Genomic DNA, 8,096 nt, shown 5'->3' on the forward strand with positions numbered 1-8,096 from the left:
ACTAGTGAGCACAGTGCAACCACAGAAATATAAATGAAGGGAATTCACAGAGGAAACGTTGACACACCCTCCCCCAGCAGCATCTGGGAAAAGAGGAGGCCTTCATGAGCCAGCTTGACATACAGCATCCCACTACAAAGTAGCCTGATTCGACGTGATTTTTTCTAAGAAACTGATGGAAAGAGTCCTGCGCTAGATAGTTCTCTGTCACTTCTCATTCTTAATTTGCAGGGACTATTTTTGGTTGTTTTCAATTCTTTTGGTTTTTCACTTGAAATCCCTGGAAGCTACATTGCAGTTAAGAAAACTAGAAGAGCATTGAAATGTGCTCCTATGTGTGACAATCTCACTTTCTTTGTGCAACATCAGGTGTTTTCTCCACTTGGACCTGGTTCACATTTTGGTGGATGTTGCCATAATTTTCAACCTGATTTAAGATCTATTTCTAATTTTAGTCAATACAAAGTCTTGCTCTTTTTCTTTATCTGGACAATGAGAAAGAAAAAACTCTGTGAAGAAAAATGAGATTGAGGTTTGTAATTTCCCCTTTCCCATCAAAGGTTAACTGTGATAATGCATTGACTTATTTCTCCCATTTGAAGCTCTAAGGAAATCTGCTCAGATTTGAGATTCCTATTAAAATTTGATGAGGATTTCTCTCAAGATGAGCAGGCATATACAGCAACTTCAGTTGTATATTATATTGTGGATTTTTCCGAAATGGAAAAATCTTGTTTTTTCTTCTGATAATTCATAAAGTTTATTTAAAAAGAAACAAAAGGGGCTGGCCCGTGACGCAGTGGTTAAGTTTGCATATTCCACTTCTCCGCAGCCCGGGGTTCACCAGTTCGGATCCCGGGTGCGGACATGGCACCACTTGGCAAAAGCCATGCTGTGGCAGGCATCCCACGTATAAAGTGGAGGAAGATGGGCACAGATGTTAGCTCAGGGCCAGGCTTCCTCAGCAAAAAGAGGAGGATTGGCAGTAGTTAGCTCAGGGCTAATCTTCCTCAAAAAAAAAAAAGAAAAGCAAAACAAAAAATTGGCACACAATTTATACAAAGGTAGGTTCCTACCAAGTCTCACTTTCTAGAGATAATGAGTGCAAACAATTTTATATTTAACTTACAGAATTTTACTCCGTATGTGTAAATAGAGACAAAAGACATGGATAAATAGGTTTATATTTTAAAATGTAAAGTGGATCTTCTTATACATACATGCTTTGACTTTATGTGGAAAATGTTTCCATTCACTGTAAGATCTATATTTTCCTTTTTAATGGTTGTGTGGTATCCTTGTTACAAAAGTAGTCAAATATTTTAATCCATCTCCAACTTATGAACTTCTATGTCAATTCAAATTTTTCAAAATATAAACAGGATTACAATGAATATTGACAACCTCTCATTCACTGTCATTTGAGGGCAATAGATTTCTTCTGTTCCCAGAACTCACCACATCCTTCCCTCCCAGGGACTGGGCTTTGCTGTTCCCTGTGCAAGGAGCGGTCTACGCGGCTGCAGTCAGGGTGGACTCCCCTTCATGGTCTAGATTCCACCCATGTGTCTCCTCTTTGGAGGGACCTTTCCTGACAATCCCATCTACAGGAGCCCCTTCAAACCGGGTCACCGTCTACCATTTACCCTGTTAATTTCCTTCACGGGACTTTTCTTTTTTTGTTGTTTTTTGGGAAGTTTTTTTGTTTCTTTTTTTTTAAGTGTACAGTTTTAATGAATTCTGACAAGTCCTTGTAACCACTACTCCAGTCAAGATAAAGAACATTTCCATCACCCCAAAAAGATCCCCTGGGTCCCTTTGCAGTCAACTCTCATCCCCAAACAATCATTGACCTGATTTTCTGCCAATTGAGATAAAATTTCCCTTTGGTAGAATTTCATATAGATGGAATCACATTGTGTGTAGTCTTTTCTTCATGGGACTTTTCACTCTCAACAAATATTTTCTTCACTTGTTTACTCCTGCTGTTTTAGGGGTGGTAATTAGCCATGACCTCTCCTTGCTCCATGTCTGAAAAAATAAATTGAGAATTAGACACAGGAATCAGGTAGAAATTTTAAAATATGTTTTAATGCTGAGGTTTATTGGAAAACATAGTTTATATCTTTAACAAAATTTCTCTCCAAATTACAACTATTAGCCCATCCCCCACCCCCAAAAGGGCCAGAACATGCCCCTGCAGGCTGTAACTTGAAGGACAGAAATGTATCTGACCCATCAGGAGAGCAGAGAAGGGCCATCCTCAGTGCCTTTTTCCTGTTTCTCAAATTGTATCAACTAGAGGACAGAGAGGGCAGGTGTATCCCGAAGTGCTTCATCCGGGGCAGAGAGGTTCCTCCCCTCCCTGGAAATGTGAGGAACAGGTGACAGATAGATCACCTACTTGCTCAGAATATGTCTCCCCTTCAGAATATCTCCCTTATCCACTGCTGTGCCTCCAGAGCCTAGAACAGAAACTGGAACAGCTGGTGCACTTGAGGAGTATGTCTAAGGAACAGTGGAAATATAAATTTAAATTCTATGAAATTGTTCTCATATCAAATTAGCAAAGGTTAAAACTGATAATTTGCAGTATTGGTGACCATGTGGGAAAGAATCAAAATTCTCACACAGCGTCAGACGGAGAAATCGGCACAAATTTTCAGCAGGGATGCTGGCAAGAGGTATCATAGCTTTAAAGTGTCTATATCCTTAGCATGTGTAATTTCACTTTCAGAGTATATCCTAAAGAAATAATCATGAATATAGACAAAACTACAGTTTGAAAGAATATGTCTCAATGCTAATAAACATACGAGAAATAAGAACCACACATTTCCAACAATAAGAAATTAAATAAATGGCATTATAATGGAATATTGTGTTAATTTTAAATAATATCTATAAAATATTATTTTAATACATGAAAAATATTCTTTACATTAAGTGAAAATAGTAGTTAACAAATAGTCTGTATAATACAATACCAATTTTAAAACATGAATTTGAGAATATAAATGTTTACTGAAAGAAAACATTGAAATTATTTTTTAAATATTCTGTTGGATCTGAAACTTTAGACTAATTTAAACATAAAGATAGTTCAGCCTGTTTCTGGAATAAACGTGACGAGAGTGTAAAGGGACTGTGCCAGGTCACCTGGTCTCTCAACGTGATGTTGCCATCCAGCCCTTCAGGACCCTTTCTCCCTCTGCTCCTGGACACACCCAGGCACCTCCCAGGAGGAATGCTCTAGAAAGCGGTAACCAACTGATGCTGCAGCCCGTCCCACTCCCTGTGAGCTGCTCAGAATCCTCAGATCAGCAGGAGGCGGTCAGCATGGGAACAGTGATGAGGACGGTCTTCAGGGGATTTTTTGGCAATAGGAGTAGGAGTACCTGGGGAGATAAAGTGACGACCAATGATTCTGTGACACCAGAAATAAGATAAGCTCGGAGATTTATCTCTATATTAAGTTCTAAAAGGGAAAAGAGAAAAACCCAAACATAATACAATTACAATACAGCTGCCGTCTTTAAATGTACCCATTGTTAATGTAAATTCGTTTTCCCCTTTTGAGTTTCATACTTGAAAAGGCTTCAGAAATGTCACCGTATTTAACCAAACTTAAGATAAGTATGTATCTTCATTGTGTAGCCAGCTTTCTTTCATTTATGCCCAAATTTCAGTATCAAGTGCTGATAAACAATAAATAAAACTCTCACAATAAAACTACAAACACTGGAGATGGACAGAGGTACCACAAGATGCTAATGTAACCTATTACGTTATCTTATATCACATTTTATTATCTATAACAAATTTTATATATATATAATATTCCATTATTTCATTGATACAGGCAAATTTTTTTCTGATTTATGTGATCACATTGAGTTAGACTTTACAACATATCTAAAAATAAATTATAGCAAACCCATCCAAAGTAATACATTTCTAACAGCTCACTCTATAACATTTAGTAAATATTCTGTGTGTTGATTGCCCTACAGCTCTGACCTTGCTGTCGGGGACATGGACTTGTTTGTCATTGCTACAGAAGCATGGCAGGTGACCGGACATGGATCACATATGTCACCCAGCTGGGATTCCAGGTGGACCCAGCCCTGGAGTTGGTCCTCTTTGGATTTTTCTCTTCTATACCCTCACCTTTCTGGGCTACAGGGTCATCCTGGGGCTTATCTGCTTAAACTCTAGACTTCACACCCCCATGTAATTCTTCCACTCCCAGTTGGACATAGTTGACATGTCCTATGCTTCCAACAATGTCCCCAAGATCCTGTCAGTCAGAAAAGGACCATCTCCTTTGTTTCTTGCATTGTGCAGACATTTTCACGTCTGGCTTTTGCAGTTACAGAGTGCCTGATTTTAGTGATGATGAGCTATGACCAGTTCATGGCGATCCGCCACTCCCTACACTACACTGTCATCATGAGCTGGAGAGTGTGCACAGTTCTGGTCGTCACTTCCTGGGTGTTTATCTTCCTCCTGACCTTGGTCCATTTACTTCTCATCTTGCGACTGAACGTCTGTGATGCCACAAAATCAACCACTTCTTCTGTCAAATCCTGTCTGTCCTCAAATTGGCCTGTGCTGATGATACTGAACCTCTTAGTCTCAAGTTCATGTGCCTCACGCACAGTAAGCCAAGCACTGAGACATTGGTGCCTGGAGATGGAGAAAGATTGATTCGAATTGGCCAAAATGAGTAGGTGGGAGCCTGGGTTCACTCAAATCCACCCCTCCAAGAACAGAAAGCGGAGTGGGGGACGGTTATAGAATGAAGGGGATTGGCAGGAGGAGCTTCGGGGAAACAAGGGGGTCACTCCAGATAAGCCCCTGCGCAATATGACTTCTGGGCTCCAATGGCTGCTGAGGGCCAGCAATTCTGTAACCGTAGCCTCCCCAAAGGCATTCTCTTTCTTCTGCAAAACTAGCTCACAAACCCTCTGGAAAACAAGCTCACAACTCCTCAAGACCCCTGAGTCACCCTTCAAGTTAAACAGGAAAAACAGAAAATTGGCTTAATACCTACAGTACCCCTTGAGTACCCTACTTCACTGACACCAGGCTCAACCAAGTTGTCATCTTTGCATCCTGTGTTTTTATCTTGGTTGGGCCCCTCTGCTTGGTGCTGGTGTCCTAAATGCACATGCTGTTTGCCATCCTCAGGATGCAGTCAAGGGAGGGCCGCAGAAAGGCCTTCTCCACTTGCTCCTCCCACCTCTGTGTGGTTGGGCTCTTCTTTGGCAGCGCCATTGTCATGTACATGGCCCCCAAATCCCGCCATCCTGAGGAGCAGCAGAAGATCCTTTTTCTGTTTTACAGTCTCTTCAACCCTATGCTGAACCCGCTGATCTACAGCCTGAAGAACACAGAGGTCAAGGGACCCTGAGGAGAGCACTGTGCAAGGAGAGGCCAGTGTGAGAGACAGCGGAGATCATCACGGGGGCGGGGGCTTGGCGCCCTGTGAATTTGGTAGGTTGCATTTTTGCCTTGTGCTCTAATAAATGCCACAGTAAAAAAGAATATTATAGACCTAAACATATAACCCAAAAATATGTACACTTTAGAAAATAAAATAGATGAATATCTTCATGACCTTGGGTAGGCAAAGCTTCTTAGAGATGATCCAAAATGCACAAGACATAAAATTGGAAAAATTAGTAAGTATTGGGCCTTTTAAAAATTACTCATTCTACTCATCAAAGTCACTATTAAGAAACAAAAAATGCAAGTTACAGACCAAGTGTTTTGTGTTTTTTTAAATGTAATGGTCAGTCAGGTTTGGCCACAAGAAGAGACAAAGGAGAAGCTCAGGACAAAACATTTGATTATACTCCCAGGTCCTGGAGACAGGAGGTAGGGCACAGCATGCAGGGCCACATGGGCAAGACACCAGGGTGGTCAGAGCAGAAGACAGGAGCGAGGGGAGGTTTAGACCACTGCCTTTATTGGCATTTCTGCAGGAAACACCTAACAAAGAGGATGGATAAGAAAAGTTGGAGTTCTTATAACAGGTAAATTGTTACCACATAAAGAAAGGGAATTGTGTAGACTGACAATGCAGGAGAATCCTAAAGCTGAGAATTACTCTGATATTTGGAGCCCAAGTCATCTTACTTTCAATAATCTCCTTTAAATCTCTCTGGCCTCTCCTCTCCTTTGAAGTATAAAATGCTGTATAGCAGTAGGTGTTACTGTTTTCTTCTTCTTTTCTTGGTTCTCCTCAGACAATTTGAAAATCACCATGCCCGTGTCCCATCTTCGTACAGCTGCACATGAATTTCCTCTCAGTTTTTACCCATTCTCTGATATTAAAATATTCCACGGACAAATTGCTCTACACCTTGATTTGAAATATCTTTTTGCCACCTTCTTACAAAAAGATGTGAACATTCCTGGCTTCCAGCTGTCTTACTGAAAACATGTATTAAAAAAGAAATATGATGAAGTAAATGGAAAAGAAAGAACAGGTTACAATTGTAAACTTCAAGGTCACCAAATGATGAATCCCTGATCTCTAGAAGCAAAATAAAACAAAAATAAATAAGAATTTATTTAAATAAATAAAATAAAATATGATTTTTTCATGTCAATGGGATTTTCAAACTCTGACAAACTAGGTAATATCTTTAAATCCCATGTCAAATCTTTAAAATATACTGCTTCCAATTGTCAGAATAAAGTTGAGAAAATCTTTTTCTGTCACCAAATTATAATTATTGAAGATTAAAACCCTAATGCAGCTTTTCAGTGCAGGTGCTGAGAGAAGATGCCTGAGACATCCCCACCACGCAGGACAGGAGGCATGGAGACTGCAGGCCGTACTGACAGCATCTTGAAGGTGCAACAAAGCCCATGCGTTTTAAAGACACATGATGGTCATGATGATAAGTGGTCCCAAACCTGTCATAGAGGGTGGCTGTGAAATGGCTACTAGGACCACAATTGCATGTAACGAGAGGTACCAAAATTTACATCACACAGGCAGTTGCAGATGAACGTTCCAGTCCTTAGCCACGGTATTCAAAAATCCCCACTCCCTCAAGTGTGGCATGCAACAGCTTGGGTAGGATAAATGAAGAATTGGTGAAGAAGACAGATGAATAGAAGCAAATGATGAAAATTAATATTTTGACATTGGTAACCTTATCTCATGTGGGGAATCAAAATTGGCCACCCCAAAATGTGTCTCTCTGCCTTGATAGAACAAAAGACTCCGAAAGAAACTTTGACCTTCCCCCTAACTGCCTAAAGCAATTTAAGATAAGAAGCCTGTCCTTAGGACAGGAATCACTATAGATAACTTTCCGCTGGGTAATAGTAGATTGTGAGGGTCCTTGCTAAGCCCATCCTTATCAAAGTTCTGTATACCAAACATTTGCTTTTCCATTTCCACGTAAATTGCCTGCCTCCCCTTTGAAGTCCCAAACCACTACCCCAAACACCCTCCTTTGTCTTTAGCTGAAGGTGGTATTTAAGATGAGAGTCTCTGCCATTTTGGTGAGTTGCTCACTTCTCCTGAGTGACTCCCATGTAGACATGTTATAAAACTTTGTTTGGTTTTCTCCTGTTATTCTGTCTCATGTCAATTTAATTTGTAGCCCAGCCAGAAGGACCCAGAGGGTAGAGGATTTGTCTTCCTCCCCTACACTCACAATAAATTATGCAGAAAGAATACATTAATAGGAAATTCTACTTCTGGTATGACAGTGTGACTAACTCTTGTGGACATGTTCCCCGGGGAAACTGGTGAAAGTTATTTTTAAACAAACAGTTAAAGTCTCTGGAAATGGCCCTAAGGGCATACAGCAAATAAAGAAATATTTATTCAAGAAAATCTATGAAAATTCAGTATGAAGAGCAAGAGTCTGATATCTGAACCTAGATCAGCTGCCTCCCTCCCCCTCCCCACCTCATGGAGAAGGAAACTCCACTGCAGACACATGCAGCCAAGACCACAGTGTTCCCCTCTCCCTAACTCCCCATCAGAGGACCATCTCCCAGGAGGGGCAGGACACCAGCGTTTCTCATCCAGCCTGAAAAACCTCAGCATTTCTTCTCCTGCCACT

At 40.7% G+C, this 8,096-nt stretch overlaps 1 pseudogene; it reads left to right on the plus strand.

Moving 5' to 3' along the window:
* The first annotated feature begins 4,064 nt into the window (after window positions 1-4,064).
* LOC103552539 (olfactory receptor 2A12-like) lies at window positions 4,065-5,448 on the plus strand (annotated as a pseudogene).
* The last annotated feature ends 2,648 nt before the right edge of the window (window positions 5,449-8,096 follow it).

This window comes from Equus przewalskii, chromosome 4, assembly GCF_037783145.1.
Source record: "Equus przewalskii isolate Varuska chromosome 4, EquPr2, whole genome shotgun sequence".
In the NCBI taxonomy this organism is placed as follows: Eukaryota; Metazoa; Chordata; class Mammalia; order Perissodactyla; family Equidae; genus Equus; species Equus przewalskii.